Genomic DNA, 22594 nt, shown 5'->3' on the forward strand with positions numbered 1-22594 from the left:
AGCAGCAATGTTCCAACATCTAGTGGAAAGCCTTCCCAGAAGAGTGGAGGCTGTTATAGCAGCAATGTTCCAACATCTAGTGGAAAGCCTTCCCAGAAGAGTGGAGGCTGTTATAGCAGCAATGTTCCAACATCTAGTGGAAAGCCTTCCCAGAAGAGTGGAGGCTGTTATAGCAGCAATGTTCCAACATCTAGTGGAAAGCCTTCCCAGAAGAGTGGATGGAGGCTGTTATAGCAGCAATGTTCCAACATCTAGTGGAAAGCCTTCCCAGAAGAGTGGAGGCTGTTATAGCAGCAATGTTCCAACATCTATTGGAAAGCCTTCCCAGAAGAGTGGAGGCTGTTATAGCAGCAATGTCCCAACATCTAGTGGAAAGCCTTCCCATAAGAGTGGAGGCTGTTATGGCAGCAATGTTCCAACATCTAGTGGAAAGCCTTCCCAGAAGAGTGGAGGCTGTTATAGCAACAATGTTCCCACATCTAGTGGAAAGCCTTCCCAGAAGAGTGGAGGCTGTTATAGCAGCAATGTTCCCACATCTAGTGGAAAACCTTCCCAGAAGAGTGGAGGCTGTTATAGCAACAATGTTCCCACATCTAGTGGAAAGCCTTCCCAGAAGAGTGGAGGCTGTTATGGCAGCAAAGGGGGGACCAACTTGTCACGTAGACTCCCTCTCCGGCCTCCATGATCATTCCACCCACCTGTCACCATCGTCAAGCGCACCTGGACTCCATCACCTCCTTGATTATCTTCCCTATATCTGTCACTCACCTGGACTCCATCACCTCCTTGATTATCTTCCCTATATCTGTCACTCACCTGGACTCCATCACCTCCTTGATTATCTTCCCTATATCTGTCTCTCACCTGGACTCCATCACCTCCTTGATTATCTTCCCTATATCTGTCACTCACCTGGACTCCATCACCTCCTTGATTATCTTCCCTATATCTGTCTCTCACCTGGACTCCATCACCTCCTTGATTATCTTCCCTATATCTGTCACTCACCTGGACTCCATCACCTCCTTGATTATCTTCCCTATATCTGTCACTCACCTGGACTCCATCACCTCCTTGATTATCTTCCCTATATCTGTCACTCACCTGGACTCCATCACCTCCTTGATTATCTTCCCTATATCTGTCACTCACCTGGACTCCATCACCTCCTTGATTATCTTCCCTATATCTGTCACTCACCTGGACTCCATCACCTCCTTGATTATCTTCCCTATATCTGTCACTCACCTGGACTCCATCACCTCCTTGATTATCTTCCCTATATCTGTCACTCACCTGGACTCCATCACCTCCTTGATTATCTTCCCTATATCTGTCACTCACCTGGACTCCATCACCTCCTTGATTATCTTCCCTGTATCTGTCACTCACCTGGACTCCATCACCTCCTTGATTATCTTCCCTATATCTGTCACTCACCTGGACTCCATCACCTCCTTGATTATCTTCCCTATATCTGTCACTCACCTGGACTCCATCACCTCCTTGATTATCTTCCCTGTATCTGTCACTCACCTGGACTCCATCACCTCCTTGATTATCTTCCCTGTATCTGTCACTCACCTTGGTTCCTTCCTGAGATGTTGGACGAGCAGGTCTCCACATACTTTTGGTCATCACCTAGACAAAAGAAAAATAGTAACAGTAAAATAACAATTAATTATACCGGTACCAAGTCAGCCCCCCACCACACACACATCACACACACACACACACACACACACACACACACACACACACACACACACATTACACACACACACACACAAACACATCACCTGCAAGCACACACACACACACCCACCAAGAACACACCCACACACACCAAGCACACACCCACACACACCAAGCACACACACACACACCAAGCACACACACACACACACCAAGCACACACACACACACACACCAAGCACACACACACACCAAGCATCACACCTCCACACACACACACACCAAGCATGCACACACCAAGCACACACCCACACACACCAAGCATGCACACACACCAAGCATGCACACACCAAGCACACACCCACACACACCAAGCACACACACACACACACCAAGCACACACACCAAGCACACACCCACACACAAAGCACACACACACACCAAGCACACACCCCACACACCAAGCACACACCACACATTACCTTCACACACACCACACACCTCACTGTATCATGTGATGATTTAGTTATGGAATTCCTTCATTGACACACAGCGTTGTAACCCAGCTGGCATACATTTAACATTCACTTCTGGATGCATTTATTATTGATTAACCGGTAATATTGATCCCCAAGAAATAAGTGCCAATGAGGTTACCAATGAATATGGACGATAATGACTCTCTCTGCATCTCAAATGGTACCCTATTCCCTATAGGGTGCTACTATAGACCCTATTCCCTATATAGTGCACCACTATAGACCCTATTCCCTATATAGTGCACTACTATAGACCAGAGCCCTATTCCTATATAGTGCACTACTATAGACCAGAGCCCTATTCCCTATATAGTACACTACTATAGACCAGAGCCCTATTCCCTATATAGTACACTACCATAGACCCTATTCCCTATATAGTACACTACCATAGACCCTATTCCCTATATAGTACACTACTATAGACCCTATTCCCTATATGTTGCACTACTTTAGACTCTATTCCCTATATAGTACACTACTATAGACCAGAGCCCTATTCCCTATATAGTACACTACTATAGACCAGAGCCCTATTCCTATATAGTACACTACTATAGACCAGAGCCATATTCCCTATATAGTACACTACTATAGACCAGAGCCCTATTCCTATATAGTGCACTACTTTAGACCAGAGCCCTATTCCTATATAGTGCAGTACTGTAGACCAGAGCCCTATTCCCTATATAGTACACTACTTTAGACCAGAGCGCTATTCCCTATATAGTGCACTACTTTAGACCAGAGCCCTATTCCCTATATAGTACACTACTATAGACCAGAGCCCTATTCCTATATAGTACACTACTATAGACTAGAGCCATATTCCCTATATAGTACACTACTATAGACCAGAGCCCTATTCCCTATATAGTACACTACTATAGACCAGAGCCCTATTCCCTATATAGTACACTACTATAGACCAGAGCCCTATTCCCTATATAGTACACTACTTTAGACCAGAGCCCTATTCCTATATAGTGCACTACTTTAGACCCTATTCCCTATATAGTGCACTACTGTAGACCAGAGCCCTATTCCTACATAGTACACTACTACAGACCAGAGCCCTATTCCCTATATAGTGCACTACTTTAGACCCTATTCCATATATAGTACACTACTATAGACCAGAGCCCTATTCCCTATATAGTACACTACTATAGACCAGAGCCCTATTCCCTATATAGTACACTACTATAGACCAGAGCCCTATTCCCTATATAGTACACTACTATAGACCAGAGCCCTATTCCTATATAGTACACTACTTTAGACCTATAGCCCTCTGGGTACTATGAAGTACTTGTTGACCTGTCATACAGTCTCTCTACATTCCTCTCGAGGCTCCTTCCATTCTAGGGAGTTTTTCCGAGCCACCGTGCTTCTACGTCTCATTGCTTTGCTGTTTGGGCTTTTAGGCTGGGGTTTCTGTACAGCACTTTGTGACATCAGCTGATGTAAAAGGGCTTTCATTGATTGACCTGTCATATGGTCTAGTTGACTCCTTGATACGGACAACATGAAGAACCATCTAGTTGACTCCTTGATATGGACAACATGAAGAACCATCTAGTTGACTCCTTGATACAGACAACATGAAGAACCATCTAGTTGACTCCTTGATATGGACAACATAAAGAACCATCTAGTTGACTCCTTGATACGGACAACATGAAGAACCATCTAGTTGACTCCTTGATAGAACAACATGCAGAAGAACCATCTAGTTGACTCCTTGATACGGACAACATGAAGAACCATCTAGTTGACTCCTTGATATGGACAACATGAAGAACCATCTAGTTGACTCCTTGATATGGACAACATGAAGAACCATCTAGTTGACTCCTTGATACAGACAACATGAAGAACCATCTAGTTGACTCCTTGATACGGACAACATGAAGAACCATCTAGTTGACTCCTTGATATGGACAACATGAAGAACCATCTAGTTGACTCCTTGATACAGACAACATGAAGAACCATCTAGTTGACTCCTTGATACGGACAACATGAAGAACCATCTAGTTGACTCCTTGATATGGACAACATGAAGAACCATCTAGTTGACTCCTTGATACGGACAACATAAAGAACCATCTAGTTGACTCCTTGATACGGACAACATGAAGAACCATCTAGTTGACTCCTTGATACGGACAACATGAAGAACCATCTAGTTGACTCCTTGATACGGACAACATGAAGAACCATCTAGTTGACTCCTTGATATGAACAACACAATGACCTGAATGTGTACAGTATTAACTACATATATAATAATTAGGAATAATGTTAAGATATTTATTTCTTTTAAATAACTGAATTAAAAAAGGTAAAGAAACATGGTCGTTCTGTTGGTGTTAATCAGTAGACATCTTGTTTTAGAAACATCCAGAGAAACATGGTCATTCTGTTGGTGTTAATCAGTAGACATCTTGTTTTAGAAACATCCAGAGAAACATGGTCATTCTGTTGGTGTTAATCAGTAGACATCTTGTTTTAGAAACATCCAGAGAAACATGGTCGTTCTGTTGGTGTTAATCAGTAGACATCTTGTTTTAGAAACATCCAGAGAAACATGGTCCTTCTGTTGGTGTTAATCAGTAGACATCTTGTTTTAGAAACATCCAGAGAAACATGGTCCTTCTGTTGGTGTTAATCAGTAGACATCTTGTTTTAGAAACATCCAGAGAAACATGGTCATTCTGTTGGTGTTAATCAGTAGACATCTTGTTTTAGAAACATCCAGAGAAACATGGTCATTCTGTTGGTGTTAATCAGTAGACATCTTGTTTTAGAAACATCCATTGAGAGCCAAAGTAATGGAATTCAGTTCAGGGGGTCTGTCTGGCGTATTCTGATCGCTAGAAGATTGCACTATTGACCAAATGTCAGACGTGGAGCGATGCGATGATTGAATAAAATCGCGTACGTAATCAAACCTGATAACTCTGCCTGGGCTGACTGCTGTTGCCTTCCAACAACACCATGGGACATTCTGAAAATCATTATCCTCCCACGCACACGCACACGCACACACACACACAACACACACACACACGCACGCACGCACGCGTACACACGCATACACACACACACACACACACACACACACACACACACACACACACACACACACACACACACACACACACACACACACACACACACACACACACACACACACACACACACTGGGCCATCTACATCTCTCAACAACCAAACTCCTTTATCTCTCTAGTGGAGACACAACCAAACTCCTTTATCTCTCAACAACCAAACTCCTTTATCTCTCTAGTGGAGACACAACCAAACTCCTTTATCTCTCAACAACCAAACTCCTTTATCTCTAGTGGAGACTCAACCAAACTCCTTTATCTCTCTCGTGGAGACACAACCAAACTCCTTGATCTCTCAACAACCAAATTCCTTCATCTCTCCAGTGGAGACACAACCAAACTCCTTTATCTCTCTAGTGGAGACACAACCAAACTCCTTTATCTCTCCAGTGGAGACACAACCAAACTCCTTTCTCTCTCTAGTGGAGACACAACCAACCCCCTTTATCTCTCTAGTGGAGACACAATCAAACTCCGTCATCTCTCTAGTGGAGACACAACCAAACTCCTTGATCTCCCTAGTAGAGACACAACCAAACTCCTTTATCTCTCAACAACCAAACCCCTTTATCTCTCTAGTGGTACATAAAGGAGATGGGGAGGGGGTACATAAAGGAGATGGGGAGGGTACATAAAGGAGATGGGGCAGGTACATAAAGGAGATGGGGAGACACAACCAAACACCTTTATCTCTCTAGTGGAGACACAACCAAACTTTTTTTTATCTCTCTAGTGGAGACACAACCAAACTCCTTTATCTCTCTAGTGGAGACAAAACCAAACTCATTTATCTCTCTAGTGGAGACACAACAAACTCATGTATCTCTCTAGTGGAGACCTAACCATAGCCTGGTCCTAACCCTAGCCTGGTCCAATCCATACCCTGGTCCTAACCATAGCCTGGTCTTTCCATAGCCTGGTCATAACCATAGCCTGGTCCTAGCCTGGTCCTAGCCATAGCCTGGTCCTAGCCTGGTCCTTTCCATAGCCTTGTCATAACCATAGCCTGGTCCTAACCATAGCATGGTCCTAGCCTGGTCCTAGCCTGGTCCTATCCATACCGTGGTCCTAACCATAGCCTGGTCCTAACCATAGCATGGTCCTAGCCTGGTCCTATCCATAGCCTGGTCCTATCCATAGCCTGGTCCTAGCCTGGTCCTAGCCTGGTCCTATCCATAGCCTTGTCATAACCATAGCCTGGTCCTAACCATAGCATGGTCCTAGCCTGGTCCTATCCATACCCTGGTCCTAACCATAGCCTGGTCCTAACCATAGCATGGTCCTAGCCTGGTCCTAACCATAGCATGGTCCTATCCATAGCCTGGTCCTAGCCTGGTCCTATCCATAGCCTGGTCTTTCCATACCCTGGTCCTAACCATAGCCTGGTCTTTCCATAGCCTGGTCATAACCATAGCATGGTCCTAGCCTGGTCCTAACCATAGCCTGGTCCTATCCATAGCCTGGTCCTAGCCTGGTCCTATCCATAGCCTGGTCCTAGCCTGGTCCTATCCATAGCCTGGTCCTATCCATAGCCTGGTCCTAGCCTGGTCCTATCCATAGCCTGGTCCTATCCATAGCCTGGTCCTAGCCTGGTCCTATCCATAGCCTGGTCCTATCCATAGCCTGGTCCTATCCATAGCCTGGTCCTATCCATAGCCTGGTCCTATCCATAGCCTGGTCCTATCCATAGCCTGGTCCTATCCATAGCCTGGTCCTATCCATAGCCTGGTCCTAGCCTGGTCCTATCCATAGCCTGGTCCTAGCCTGGTCCTATCCATAGCCTGGTCCTATCCATAGCCTGGTCCTATCCATAGCCTGGTCCTAACCATAGCCTGGTCCTAGCCTGGTCCTATCCATAGCCTAGTCCTAGCCTAGTCCTATCCATAGCCTGGTCCTAGCCTGGTCCTAGCCATAGCCTGGTCCTAGCCATAGCCTGGTCCTAGCCTGGTCCTATCCATAGCCTGGTCCTAGTCTGGTCCTAGCCTGGTCCTATCCATAGCCTAGTCCTAGCCTGGTCCTATCCATAGCCTGGTCCTAGCCTGGTCCTATCCATAGCCTGGTCCTAGCCTGGTCCTATCCATAGCCTGGTCCTAGCCTGGTCCTATCCATAGCCTGGTCCTAGCCTGGTCCTATCCATAGCCTGGTCCTAGTCTGATCCTAGCCTGGTCCTAGCCTGGTCCTATCCATAGCCTGGTCCTAGCCTGGTCCTATCCATAGCCTGGTCCAAGCCTGGTCCTATCCATAGCCTGGTCCTAGCCTGGTCCTATCCATAGCCTGGTCCTAGCCTGGTCCTATCCATAGCCTGGTCCAAGCCTGGTCCTATCCATAGCCTGGTCCTAGCCTGGTCCTATCCATAGCCTGGTCCTATCCATAGCCTAGTCCTAGCCTGGTCCTATCCATAGCCTGGTCCTAGCCTAGTCCTATCCATAGCCTGGTCCTAGCCTGGTTCTATCCATAGCCTGGTCCTAGCCATAGCCTGGTCCTAGTCTGGTCCTAGCCTGGTCCTATCCATAGCCTAGTCCTAGCCTGGTCCTATCCATAGCCTAGTCCTATCCATAGCCTAGTCCTAGCCTGGTCCTATCCATAGCCTGGTCCTATCCATAGCCTGGCCTAGCCTACTCCTATCCATGGCCTGGTCCTAGCCTGGTTCTATCCATAGCCTGGTCCAAGCCTGGTCCTATCCATAGCCTGGTCCTAGCCTGGTCCTATAGCCATAGCCTGGTCCTAGCCTGGTCCTAGCCTGGTCCTATCCATAGCATGGTCCTAGCCTGGTCCTAACCATAGCCTGGTCCTATCCATAGCCTGGTCCTAGCCTGGTCCTATCCATAGCCTGGTCCTATCCATAGCCTGGTCCTATCCATAGCCTGGTCCTAGCCTGGTCCTATCCATAGCCTGGTCCTAGCCTGGTCCTATCCATAGCCTGGTCCTAGCCTGGTCCTATCCATAGCCTGGTCCTAGCCTGGTCCTATCCATAGCCTGGTCCTAGCCTGGTCCTATCCATAGCCTGGTCCTAGCCTGGTCCTATCCTTCTCATCCTACCAGGTAGAAACGTGCCGAGCGACTTCACAATTTGAGGACTGTGTACAAAGGCAGCATCCGACACAGTGAAGGAAGGTGCGTTGGAGAATTCTACAATGACAACACGCAGCGTCAACCGTCACCTTTATCCTCCATCGCTGAAAATAATGGTGTTCCACTCCAACAACGGTGTTCCACTCCAACAACGGTGTTCCACTCCAACAACGGTGTTCCACTCCAACAACAGTGTTCCACTCCAACAACGGTGTTCCACTCCAACAACGGTGTTCCACTCCAACAACGGTGTTCCACTCCAACAACGGTGTTCCACTCCAACAACGGTGTTCCACTCCAACAACAGTGTTCCACTCCAACAACAGTGTTCCACTCCAACAACAGTGTTCCCCTCCAACAACAGTGTTCCACTCCAACAACAGTGTTCCACTCCAACAACGGTGTTCCACTCCAACAACAGTGTTCCACTCCAACAACAGTGTTCCACTCCAACAACGGTGTTCCACTCCAACAACGGTGTTCCACTCCAACAACGGTGTTCCACTCCAACAACGGTGTTCCACTCCAACAACGGTGTTCCACTCCAACAACGGTGTTCCACTCCAACAACAGTGTTCCACTCCAACAACAGTGTTCCACTCCACAACAACGGTGTTCCACTCCAACAACGGTGTTTCCACTCCAACAACGGTGTCCAACAACAGTGTTCCACTCCCAACAACGGTGTTCCACTCCAACAACGGTGTTCCACTCCAACAACAGTGTTCCACTCCAACAACGGTGTTCCACTCCAACAACGGTGTTCCACTCCAACAAACTCCAACGGTGTTCCACTCCAACAACGGTGTTCCACTCAACAACAACGGTGTTCACTCAACACGGTGTTCCACTCCAACAACGGTGTTCCACTCCAACAACGGTGTTCCACTCCAACAACGGTGTTCCACTCCAACAACGGTGTTCCACTCCAACAACGGTGTTCCACTCCAACAACGGTGTTCCACTCCAACAACGGTGTTCCACTCAACCAACAACGGTGTTCCACTCCAACAACGGTGTTCCACTCCACTCCAACAACAGTGTTCCACTCCAACAACAGTGTTCCACTCCAACAACGGTGTTCCACTCCAACAACGGTGTTCCACTCCAACAACGGTGTTCCAACCACTCCAACCAACAACGGTGTTCCACTCCAACAACGGTGTTCCACTCCAACAACGGTGTTCCACTCCAACAACGGTGTTCCACTCCAACAACGGTGTTCCACTCCACTCCAACAACGGTGTTCCACTCCAACAACGGTGTTCCACTCCAACAACGGTGTTCCACTCCAACAACGGTGTTCCACTCCAACAACGGTGTTCCACTCCAACAACGGTGTTCCACTCCAACAACGGTGTTCCACTCCAACAACAGTGTTCCACTCCAACAACGGTGTTCCACTCCAACAACGGTGTTCCACTCCAACAACGGTGTTCCACTCCAACAACGGTGTTCCACTCCAACAACGGTGTTCCACTCCAACAACGGTGTTCCACTCCAACAACGGTGTTCCACTCCAACAACGGTGTTTCCAACAACGGTGTTCCACTCCAACAACGGTGTTCCACTCCAACAACGGTGTTCCACTCCAACAACGGTGTTCCACTCCAACAACGGTGTTCCCATTCAACAACGGTGTTCCACTCCAACAACGGTGTTCCACTCCAACAACAGTGTTCCACTCCAACAACGGTGTTCCACTCCAACAACGGTGTTCCACTCCAACAACGGTGTTCCACTCCAACAACGGTGTTCCACTCCAACAACGGTGTTCCACTCCAACAACGGTGTTCCAACGGTGTTCCACTCCAACAACGGTGTTCCACTCCAACAACGGTGTTCCACTCAACAACAACGGTGTTCCACTCCAACAACGGTGTTCCACTCCAACAACGGTGTTCCACTCCCACGGTGTTCCAACAACGGTGTTCCACTCCAACAACGGTGTTCCACTCCAACAACGGTGTTCCACTCCAACAACTCCAACAACGGTGTTCCACTCCAACAACGGTGTTTCACTCCACTCCAACAACGGTGTTCCACTCCAACAACGGTGTTCCACTCCAACAACGGTGTTCCACTCCAACAACAGTGTTCCACTCCAACAACGGTGTTCCACTCCAACAACGGTGTTCCACTCCAACAACGGTGTTCCACTCCAACAACGGTGTTCCACTCCAACAACGGTGTTCCACTCCAACAACAGTGTTCCACTCCAACAACAGTGTTCCACTCCAACAACGGTGTTCCACTCCAACAACGGTGTTCCACTCCAACAACGGTGTTCCACTCCAACAACAGTGTTCCACTCCAACAACGGTGTTTCCAACGGTGTTCCACTCCAACAACGGTGTTCCACTCCAACAACGGTGTTCCACTCCAACAACGGTGTTCCACTCCAACAACGGTGTTTCAACAACAGTGTTCCACTCCAACAACAGTGTTCCACTCCAACAACGGTGTTCCACTCCAACAACAGTGTTCCACTCCAACAACAGTGTTCCACTCCAACAACAGTGTTCCACTCCAACAACAGTGTTCCACTCCAACAACGGTGTTCCACTCCAACAACGGTGTTCCACTCCAACAACAGTGTTCCACTCCAACAACAGTGTTCCACTCCAACAACGGTGTTCCACTCCAACAACGGTGGTGTTCCACTCCAACAACGGTGTTCCACTCCAACAACGGTGTTCCACTCCAACAACAGTGTTCCACTCCAACAACGGTGTTCCACGGTGTTCCACTCCAACAACGGTGTTCCACTCCAACAACGGGTGTTCAACAACGGTGTTCCAACAACGGTGTTCCACTCCAACAACGGTGTTCCACTCCAACAACGGTGTTTCCACAACGGTGTTCCAACAACAGTGTTCCACTCCAACAACAGTGTTCCACTCCAACAACGGTGTTCCACAACGGTGTTCCACTCCAACAACGGTGTTCCACTCCAACAACGGTGTTCCACTCCAACAACGGTGTTCCACTCCAACAACGGTGTTCCACTCCAACAACAGTGTTCCACTCCAACAACGGTGTTCCACTCCAACAACAGTGTTCCACTCCAACAACAGTGTTCCACTCCAACAACGGTGTTCCACTCAACAACGGTGTTCCACTCAACAACGGTGTTCCACTCCAACAACGGTGTTCCACTCCAACAACAGTGTTCCACTCCAACAACAGTGTTCCACTCCAACAACGGTGTTCCACTCCAACAACAGTGTTCCACTCCAACAACAGTGTTCCACTCCAACAACGGTGTTCCACTCCAACAACAGTGTTCCACTCCAACAACGGTGTTCCACTCCAACAACGGTGTTCCACTCCAACAACGGTGTTCCACTCCAACAACGGTGTTCCACTCCACTCCAACAACGGTGTTCCACTCCAACAACGGTGTTTCCACTCCAACAACAGTGTTCCACTCCAACAACAGTGTTCCAACAACGGTGTTCCACTCCAACAACGGTGTTCCACTCCAACAACGGTGTTCCACTCCACTCCAACAACGGTGTTCCACTCCAACAACGGTGTTCCAACAACGGTGTTCCACTCCAACAACGGTGTTCCACTCCAACAACGGTGTTCCACTCCAACAACGGTGTTCCACTCCAACAACGGTGTTCCACTCCAACAACGGTGTTCCACTCCAACAACGGTGTTCCACTCCAACAACGGTGTTCCACTCCAACAACGGTGTTCCACTCCAACAACGGTGTTCCACTCCAACAACGGTGTTCCACTCCACTCCAACAACGGTGTTCCACTCCAACAACGGTGTTCCACTCCAACAACGGTGTTCCACTCCACTCCAACAACGGTGTTCCACTCCAACAACGGTGTTCCACTCCAACAACGGTGTTCCACTCCAACAACGGTGTTCCACTCCAACAACGGTGTTCCACTCCAACAACGGTGTTCCACTCCAACAACGGTGTTCCACTCCAACAACGGTGTTCCACTCCACTCCAACAACGGTGTTCCACTCCAACAACGGTGTTCCACTCCAACAACGGTGTTCCACTCCAACAACGGTGTTCCACTCCAACAACGGTGTTCCACTCAACGGTGTTCCACGGTGTTCCACTCCAACAACGGTGTTTCCACTCCAACAACGGTGTTCCACTCCAACAACGGTGTTCCACTCCAACAACGGTGTTCCACTCCAACAACGGTGTTCCACTCCAACAACGGTGTTCCACTCCACTCCAACAACGGTGTTCCACTCCAACAACGCTGTTCCACTCCAACAACGATGTTCCACTCCAACAACGGTGTTCCACTCCAACAACGGTGTTCCACTCCAACAACGGTGTTCCACTCCAACAACGGTGTTCCACTCAACAACGGTGTTCCACTCCAACAACGGTGTTCCACTCCAACAACAGTGTTCCACTCCAACAACGGTGTTCCACTCCAACAACGGTGTTCCACTCCAACAACGGTGTTCCACTCCAACAACGGTGTTTCCACTCCAACAACGGTGTTCCACTCCAACAACGGTGTTTCCACTCCAACAACGGTGTTCCACTCCAACAACGGTGTTCCACTCCAACAACGGTGTTCCACTCCAACAACGGTGTTCCACTCCAACAACAGTGTTCCACTCCAACAACGGTGTTCCACTCCAACAACGGTGTTCCACTCCAACAACGGTGTTCCACTCCAACAACGGTGTTCCACTCCACTCCAACAACGGTGTTCCACTCCAACAACGGTGTTCCACTCCAACAACGGTGTTCCACTCCAACAACGGTGTTCCACTCCAACAACGGTGTTCCACTCCAACAACGGTGTTCCACTCCACTCCAACAACGGTGTTCCACTCCAACAACGGTGTTCCACTCCAACAACGGTGTTCCACTCCAACAACGGTGTTCCACTCCAACAACGGTGTTCCACTCCAACAACGGTGTTTCCACTCCAACAACGGTGTTCCAACCAACAACGGTGTTCCACTCCAACAACGGTGTTCCACTCCAACAACGGTGTTCCACTCCAACAACGGTGTTCCACTCCAACAACGGTGTTCCACTCAACAACGGTGTTCCACTCCAACAACGGTGTTCCACAGTGTTCCTCCAACAACGGTGTTCCACTCCAACAACGGTGTTCCACTCCAACAACGGTGTTCCACTCCAACAACGGTGTTCCACTCCAACAACGGTGTTCCACTCCAACAACAGTGTTCCACTCCAACTCCAACAACGGTGTTCCACTCCAACAACGGTGTTCCACTCCAACAACAGTGTTCCACTCCAACAACGGTGTTCCAACGGTGTTCCACTCCAACAACAGTGTTTCCACTCCACCAACAACGGTGTTCCACTCCAACCAGTGTTCCACTCCAACAACGGTGTTCCACTCCAACACGGTGTTCCACTCCAACAACGGTGTTCCACTCCAACAACAGTGTTCCACTCCAACAACAGTGTTCCACTCCAACAACGGTGTTCCACTCCAACAACGGTGTTCCACTCCAACAACGGTGTTCCACTCCAACAACAGTGTTCCACTCCAACAACGGTGTTCCACTCCAACAACAGTGTTCCACTCCACTCCAACAACGGTGTTCCACTCCAACAACGGTGTTCCACTCCAACAACGGTGTTCCACTCCAACAACGGTGTTCCACTCCAACAACAGTGTTCCACTCCAACAACGGTGTTCCACTCCAACAACGGTGTTCCACTCCAACAACGGTGTTCCACTCCAACAACGGTGTTCCACTCCAACGGTGTTCCACAACAACGGTGTTCCACTCCAACAACGGTGTTCCACTCCAACAACAGTGTTCCACTCCAACAACGGTGTTCCACTCCAACAACGGTGTTCCACTCCCAACAACAGTGTTCCACTCCAACAACGGTGTTCCACTCCAACAACGGTGTTCCACTCCAACAACGGTGTTCCACTCCAACAACGGTGTTCCACTCCAACAACGGTGTTCCACTCCAACAACGGTGTTCCACTCCAACAACGGTGTTCCACTCCAACAACGGTGTTCCACTCCAACAACGGTGTTCCACTCCAACAACGGTGTTCCACTCCAACAACAGTGTTCCACTCCAACCAACAACGGTGTTCCACTCCAACAACGGTGTTCCACTCCAACAACGGTGTTCCACTCCAACAACAGTGTTCACTCCAACAACAGTGTTCCACTCAACAACAGTGTTCCACTCCAACAACGGTGTTCCACTCCAACAACAGTGTGTCACTCCAACAACAGTGTTCCACTCCAACAACGGTGTTCACTCCAACAACAGTGTTCCACTCCAACAACGGTGTTCCACTCCAACAACAGTGTTCCACTCCAACAACAGTGTTCCACTCCAACAACAGTGTTCCACTCCAACAACGGTGTTCCACTCCAACAACGGTGTTCCACTCCAACAACGGTGTTCCACTCCAACAACGGTGTTTCAACGGTGTTCCACTCCAACAACGGTGTTCCACTCCAACAACGGTGTTCCACTCCAACAACGGTGTTCCACTCCAACAACAGTGTTCCACTCCAACAACAGTGTTCACTCCAACAACAGTGTTCCACTCCAACAACAGTGTTCCACTCCAACAACGGTGTTCCACTCCAACAACGGTGTTCCACTCCAACAACAGTGTTCCACTCCAACAACGGTGTTCCACTCCAACAACGGTGTTCCACTCCAACAACAGTGTTCCACTCCAACAACAGTGTTCCACTCCAACAACGGTGTTCCACTCCAACAACGGTGTTCCACTCCAACAACGGTGTTCCACTCCAACAACGGTGTTCCACTCCAACAACAGTGTTCCACTCCAACAACAGTGTTCCACTCCAACAACGGTGTTCCACTCCAACAACGGTGTTCCACTCCAACAACGGTGTTCCAACGGTGTTCCACTCCAACAACGGTGTTCCACTCCAACAACGGTGTTCCACTCCAACAACGGTGTTCCACTCCAACAACGGTGTTCCACTCCAACAACGGTGTTCCACTCCAACAACGGTGTTCCACGGTGTTCCACTCCAACAACGGTGTTCCACTCCAACAACGGTGTTCCACTCCAACAACAGTGTTCCACTCCAACAACAGTGTTCCACTCCAACAACGGTGTTCCACTCCAACAACGGTGTTCCACTCCAACAACGGTGTTCCACTCCACTCCAACAACGGTGTTTCCACTCCAACAACGGTGTTTCCAACTCCAACAACGGTGTTTCCACTCCAACAACAGTGTTCCACTCCACTCCAACAACGGTGTTCCACTCCAACAACGGTGTTCCACTCCAACAACGGTGTTCCACTCCAACAACGGTGTTCCACTCCACTCCAACAACGGTGTTCCACTCCAACAACGGTGTTCCACTCCAACAACGGTGTTCCACTCCAACAACGGTGTTCCACTCCAACAACAGTGTTCCACTCCAACAACGGTGTTCCACTCCAACAACGGTGTTCCACTCCACTCCAACAACGGTGTTCCACTCCAACAACGGTGTTCCACTCCAACAACGGTGTTCCACTCCAACAACGGTGTTCCACTCCAACAACGGTGTTCCACTCCAACAACGGTGTTCCACTCCAACAACGGTGTTCCACTCCAACAACGGTGTTCCACTCCAACAACAGTGTTCCACTCCAACAACAGTGTTCCACAACGGTGTTCCACTCCAACAACGGTGTTCCACTCCAACAACGGTGTTCCACTCCAACAACGGTGTTCCACTCCAACAACGGTGTTCCACTCCAACAACGGTGTTCCACTCCAACAACGGTGTTCCACTCAACAACTCCCAACAACGGTGTTCCACTCCAACAACGGTGTTCCACTCCAACAACGGTGTTCCACTCCAACAACGGTGTTCCACTCCAACAACAGTGTTCCACTCCAACAACGGTGTTCCACTCCAACAACGGTGTTCCACTCCAACAACGGTGTTCCACTCCAACAACAGTGTTCCACTCCAACAACGGTGTTCCACTCCAACAACGGTGTTCCACTCCAACAACGGTGTTCCACCACGGTGTTCCCAACAACGGTGTTCCACTCCTCCAACAACGGTGTTCCACTCCAACAACGGTGTTCCACTCAACAACGGTGTTCCACTCCAACAACGGTGTTCCACTCCACTCCAACAACGGTGTTCCACTCCCACTCCAACAACGGTGTTCCACTCCAACAACGGTGTTCCACTCCAACAACGGTGTTCCACTCCAACAACGGTGTTCCACTCCAACAACGGTGTTCCACTCCAACAACGGTGTTCCACTCCAACAACGGTGTTCCACCACTCCAACAACGGTGTTCCACTCCAACAACGGTGTTCCACTCCACTCCAACAACGGTGTTTCAACAACGGTGTTCCACTCCAACAACGGTGTTCCACTCCAACAACGGTGTTCCACTCCAACAACGGTGTTCCACTCCAACAACGGTGTTCCACTCCAACAACGGTGTTTCCACTCCAACAACGGTGTTCCACTCCAACAACGGTGTTCCACTCCAACAACGGTGTTCCACTCCAACAACGGTGTTCCACTCCAACAACGGTGTTCCACTCCAACAACGGTGTTTCCACTCCAACAACGGTGTTCCACTCCAACAACGGTGTTCCACTCCACTCCAACAACGGTGTTCCACTCCAACAACGGTGTTCCACTCCAACAACGGTGTTCCAACAACGGTGTTCCACTCCAACAACGGTGTTCCACTCCAACAACGGTGTTCCACTCCAACAACGGTGTTCCACTCCAACAACAGTGTTCCACTCCAACAACGGTGTTCCACTCCAACAACGGTGTTCCACTCCAACAACGGTGTTCCACTCCAACAACGGTGTTCCACTCCAACAACGGTGTTCCACTCCAACAACAGTGTTCCACTCCACTCCAACAACGGTGTTCCACTCCAACAACGGTGTTCCACTCCAACAACAGTGTTCCACTCCACTCCAACAACGGTGTTCCACTCCAACAACGGTGTTCCACTCCAACAACAGTGTTCCACTCCAACAACGGTGTTCCACTCCAACAACGGTGTTCCACTCCAACAACGGTGTTCCACTCCAACAACAGTGTTCCACTCCAACAACAGTGTTCCACTCCAACAACGGTGTTCCACTCCAACAACGGTGTTCCACTCCAACAACGGTGTTCCACTCCAACAACAGTGTTCCACTCCAACAACGGTGTTCCACTCCACTCCAACAACGGTGTTCCACTCCAACAACGGTGTTCCACTCCAACAACGGTGTTCCACTCCAACAACGGTGTTCCACTCCAACAACGGTGTTCCACTCCAACAACAGTGTTCCACTCCAACAACGGTGTTCCACTCCAACAACGGTGTTCCACTCCAACAACGGTGTTCCACTCCAACAACGGTGTTCCACTCCAACAACGGTGTTCCACTCCAACAACGGTGTTCCACTCCAACAACGGTGTTCCACTCCAACAACGGTGTTCCACTCCAACAACGGTGTTCCACTCCAACAACGGTGTTCCACTCCAACAACGGTGTTCCACTCCAACAACGGTGTTCCACTCCAACAACGGTGTTCCACTCCACTCCAACAACGGTGTTCCACTCCAACAACAGTGTTCCACTCCAACAACGGTGTTCCACTCCAACAACGGTGTTCCACTCCAACAACGGTGTTCCACTCCAACAACGGTGTTCCACTCCAACAACGGTGTTCCACTCCAACAACGGTGTTCCACTCCAACAACGGTGTTCCACTCCAACAACGGTGTTCCACTCCAACAACGGTGTTCCACTCCAACAACAGTGTTCCACTCCAACAACAGTGTTCCACTCCAACAACAGTGTTCCACTCCAACAACGGTGTTCCACTCCAACAACGGTGTTCACTCCAACAACGGTGTTCCACTCCAACAACAGTGTTCACTCCAACAACAGTGTTCCACTCCAACAACGGTGTTCCACTCCAACAACAGTGTTCCACTCCAACAACAGTGTTCCACTCCAACAACGGTGTTCCACTCCAACAACGGTGTTCCACTCCAACAACGGTGTTCCACTCCAACAACAGTGTTCCACTCCAACAACAGTGTTCCACTCCAACAACGGTGTTCCACTCCAACAACGGTGTTCCACTCCAACAACGGTGTTCCACTCCAACAACGGTGTTCCACTCCAACAACGGTGTTCCACTCCACTCCAACAACGGTGTTCCACTCCAACAACGGTGTTCCACTCCAACAACGGTGTTCCACTCCAACAACAGTGTTCCACTCCAACAACAGTGTTCCACTCCAACAACAGTGTTCCACTCCAACAACAGTGTTCCACTCCAACAACGGTGTTCCACTCCAACAACGGTGTTCCACTCCAACAACAGTGTTCCACTCCAACAACGGTGTTCCACTCCAACAACAGTGTTCCACTCCAACAACAGTGTTCCACTCCAACAACAGTGTTCCACTCCAACAACGGTGTTCCACTCCAACAACGGTGTTCCACTCCAACAACAGTGTTCCACTCCAACAACAGTGTTCCACTCCAACAACAGTGTTCCACTCCAACAACGGTGTTCCACTCCAACAACGGTGTTCCACTCCAACAACGGTGTTTCCACTCCAACAACGGTGTTCCACTCCAACAACGGTGTTCCACTCCAACAACGGTGTTCCACTCCAACAACGGTGTTCCACTCCAACAACGGTGTTCCACTCCAACAACGGTGTTCCACTCCACTCCAACAACGGTGTTCCACGGTGTTCCAACAACGGTGTTCCACTCCAACAACAGTGTTCCACTCCAACAACAGTGTTCCACTCCAACAACAGTGTTCCACTCCAACAACGGTGTTCCACTCCAACAACGGTGTTCCACTCCCAACGGTGTTCCAACAACGGTGTTCCACTCCAACAACGGTGTTCCACTCCAACAACGGTGTTCCACTCCAACAACGGTGTTCCACTCCAACAACGGTGTTCCACTCCAACAACGGTGTTCCACTCCAACAACGGTGTTCCACTCCAACAACGGTGTTCCACTCCACTCCAACAACGGTGTTCCACTCCAACAACGGTGTTCCACTCCAACAACAGTGTCCACTCCAACAACAGTGTTTCCACAGTGTTCCAACAACGGTGTTCCACTCCAACAACGGTGTTCCACTCCACCAACAACGGTGTTCCACTCCAACAACGGTGTTCCACTCCAACAACGGTGTTCCACTCCAACAACGGTGTTCCACTCCAACAACGGTGTTTCCACTCCAACAACGGTGTTCCACTCCAACAACGGTGTTCCACTCCAACAACGGTGTTCCACTCCAACAACAGTGTTCCACTCCAACAACGGTGTTCCACTCCAACAACGGTGTTCCACTCCAACAACGGTGTTTCCACTCCAACAACGGTGTTCCACTCCAACAACGGTGTTCCACTCCAACAACGGTGTTCCACTCCACCAACAACGGTGTTCCACTCCAACAACGGTGTTCCACTCCAACAACGGTGTTCCACTCCAACAACGGTGTTCCACTCCAACAACGGTGTTCCACTCCAACAACGGTGTTCCACTCCACTCCAACAACAGTGTTCCACTCCAACAACGGTGTTCCACTCCAACAACAGTGTTCCACTCCAACAACGGTGTTCCACTCCAACAACGGTGTTCCACTCCAACAACGGTGTTCCACTCCACTCCAACAACGGTGTTCCACTCCACTCCAACAACGGTGTTCCACTCCAACAACGGTGTTCCACTCCACTCCAACAACGGTGTTCCACTCCACTCCAACAACAGTGTTCCACTCCACTCCAACAACAGTGTTCCACTCCAACAACGGTGTTCCACTCCAACAACAGTGTTCCACTCCAACAACGGTGTTCCACTCCAACAACGGTGTTCCACTCCAACAACGGTGTTCCACTCCAACAACGGTGTTCCACTCCACTCCAACAACGGTGTTCCACTCCAACAACGGTGTTCCACTCCAACAACGGTGTTTCACTCCAACAACGGTGTTCCACTCCAACAACGGTGTTCCACTCCAACAACGGTGTTCCACTCCAACAACGGTGTTCCACTCCAACAACGGTGTTCCACTCCAACAACAGTGTTCCACTCCAACAACGGTGTTCCACTCCAACAACGGTGTTCCACTCCAACAACAGTGTTCCACTCCAACAACAGTGTTCCACTCCAACAACGGTGTTCCACTCCAACAACAGTGTTCCACTCCAACAACGGTGTTCCACTCCAACAACGGTGTTCCACTCCAACAACGGTGTTCCACTCCAACAACAGTGTTCCACTCCAACAACGGTGTTTCCACTCCAACAACGGTGTTCCACTCCAACAACAGTGTTCCACTCCAACAACGGTGTTCCACTCCAACAACGGTGTTCCACTCCAACAACGGTGTTCCACTCCAACAACGGTGTTCCACTCCACTCCAACAACGGTGTTCCACTCCAACAACGGTGTTCCACTCCAACAACGGTGTTCCACTCCAACAACGGTGTTCCACTCCAACAACGGTGTTCCACTCCAACAACGGTGTTCCACTCCACTCCAACAACGGTGTTCCACTCCAACAACGGTGTTCCACTCCACTCCAACAACGGTGTTTCACTCCAACAACGGTGTTCCACTCCAACAACGGTGTTCCACTCCACCAACAACGGTGTTCCACTCCAACAACGGTGTTCCACTCCAACAACGGTGTTCCACTCCAACAACGGTGTTCCACTCCAACAACAGTGTTCCACTCCAACAACGGTGTTCCACTCCAACAACGGTGTTCCACTCCAACAACGGTGTTCCACTCCAACAACGGTGTTCCACTCCAACAACGGTGTTCCACTCCAACAACAGTGTTCCACTCCAACAACGGTGTTCCACTCCAACAACAGTGTTCCACTCCAACAACAGTGTTCCACTCCAACAACGGTGTTCCACTCCAACAACGGTGTTCCACTCCAACAACGGTGTTCCACTCCACTCCAACAACAGTGTTCCACTCCAACAACGGTGTTCCACTCCACGGTGTTCCAACAACGGTGTTCACTCCAACAACGGTGTTCCACTCCAACAACGGTGTTCCACTCCAACAACGGTGTTCCAACTCCACAACGGTGTTCACAACAGTGTTCCAACAACAGTGTTCCACTCCAACAACAGTGTTCCACTCCAACAACGGTGTTCCACTCCAACAACGGTGTTCCACTCCAACAACGGTGTTCCACTCCAACAACGGTGTTCCACTCCAACAACGGTGTTCCACTCCAACAACGGTGTTCCACTCCAACAACGGTGTTCCACTCCAACAACGGTGTTCCACTCCAACAACGGTGTTCCACTCCAACAACGGTGTTCCACTCCAACAACGGTGTTCCACTCCAACAACGGTGTTCCACTCCAACAACGGTGTTCCACTCCAACAACAGTGTTCCACTCCAACAACGGTGTCCAACAACAGTGTTCCACTCCAACAACAGTGTTCCACTCCAACAACGGTGTTCCACTCCAACAACGGTGTTCCACTCCAACAACGGTGTTCCACTCCAACAACGGTGTTCCACTCCAACAACCTGCCAGCTGTCCTTGTTTCTTCCCTGAGTACCTATCTCCCCCCCACTTTGATCGGAGTGGAGCACGGGGGGACAGCTCCCAGACAAGCTGACAGAGAATTGAGAGACCGAGGTGAATGACGTCAAAAAACATAATGACAGGTAGAGGAGGAAGATTACAGACCCAATGCGTTGGGAAGCCTTGGATCTCTCTGACTTTATCCTCTGTGAATCCTCTTCTCTTTTACACGGAGAGGGCGACAGAGAGAGAGAGAGATGTCTACTAAAGTTGTTCCATCTGTCTATATTACCGCCCCGGTTGAATGTGATTGATGTGAAGTGCCTCTAGATCATCTTTAGTTTGTTGAACTCAGTCAGATTTTAACTGAGGTTGTCAAAAACCTGGAGCTTCCATTTCTTCTTTCGTTCCCAGTGCTGCATGTCTTTGGTAGAGAAGTGCCATAAGGTACGATCGTCAATATTTTTGTTCTCTTTGTCACCACCAACACCACGCAGCCTATCTTTGGTATAGCTGTTCAGCTACCCAGGCATCATCATCAGACCACCCGGGAGCAATACGATATAGACCGCCGTAATGTAGTCGATAGTGTCCGTC

General features: G+C 49.5%; 1 long non-coding RNA gene across 1 annotated transcript; it reads right to left on the minus strand.

Moving 5' to 3' along the window:
- Positions 1-728: 728 nt before the first annotated feature.
- LOC127927369 (uncharacterized) lies at positions 729-1534 on the minus strand. Its single transcript, XR_008127224.1, has 3 exons — positions 1393-1534; positions 961-1344; positions 729-816 (listed from the first exon to the last, which is right to left on the minus strand). It is a non-coding gene; the product is annotated as an uncharacterized LOC127927369 (long non-coding RNA).
- Positions 1535-22594: the final 21060 nt, after the last annotated feature.

Source organism: Oncorhynchus keta, unplaced genomic scaffold (assembly GCF_023373465.1).
Source record: "Oncorhynchus keta strain PuntledgeMale-10-30-2019 unplaced genomic scaffold, Oket_V2 Un_scaffold_13470_pilon_pilon, whole genome shotgun sequence".
NCBI classification, from domain to species: Eukaryota; Metazoa; Chordata; class Actinopteri; order Salmoniformes; family Salmonidae; genus Oncorhynchus; species Oncorhynchus keta.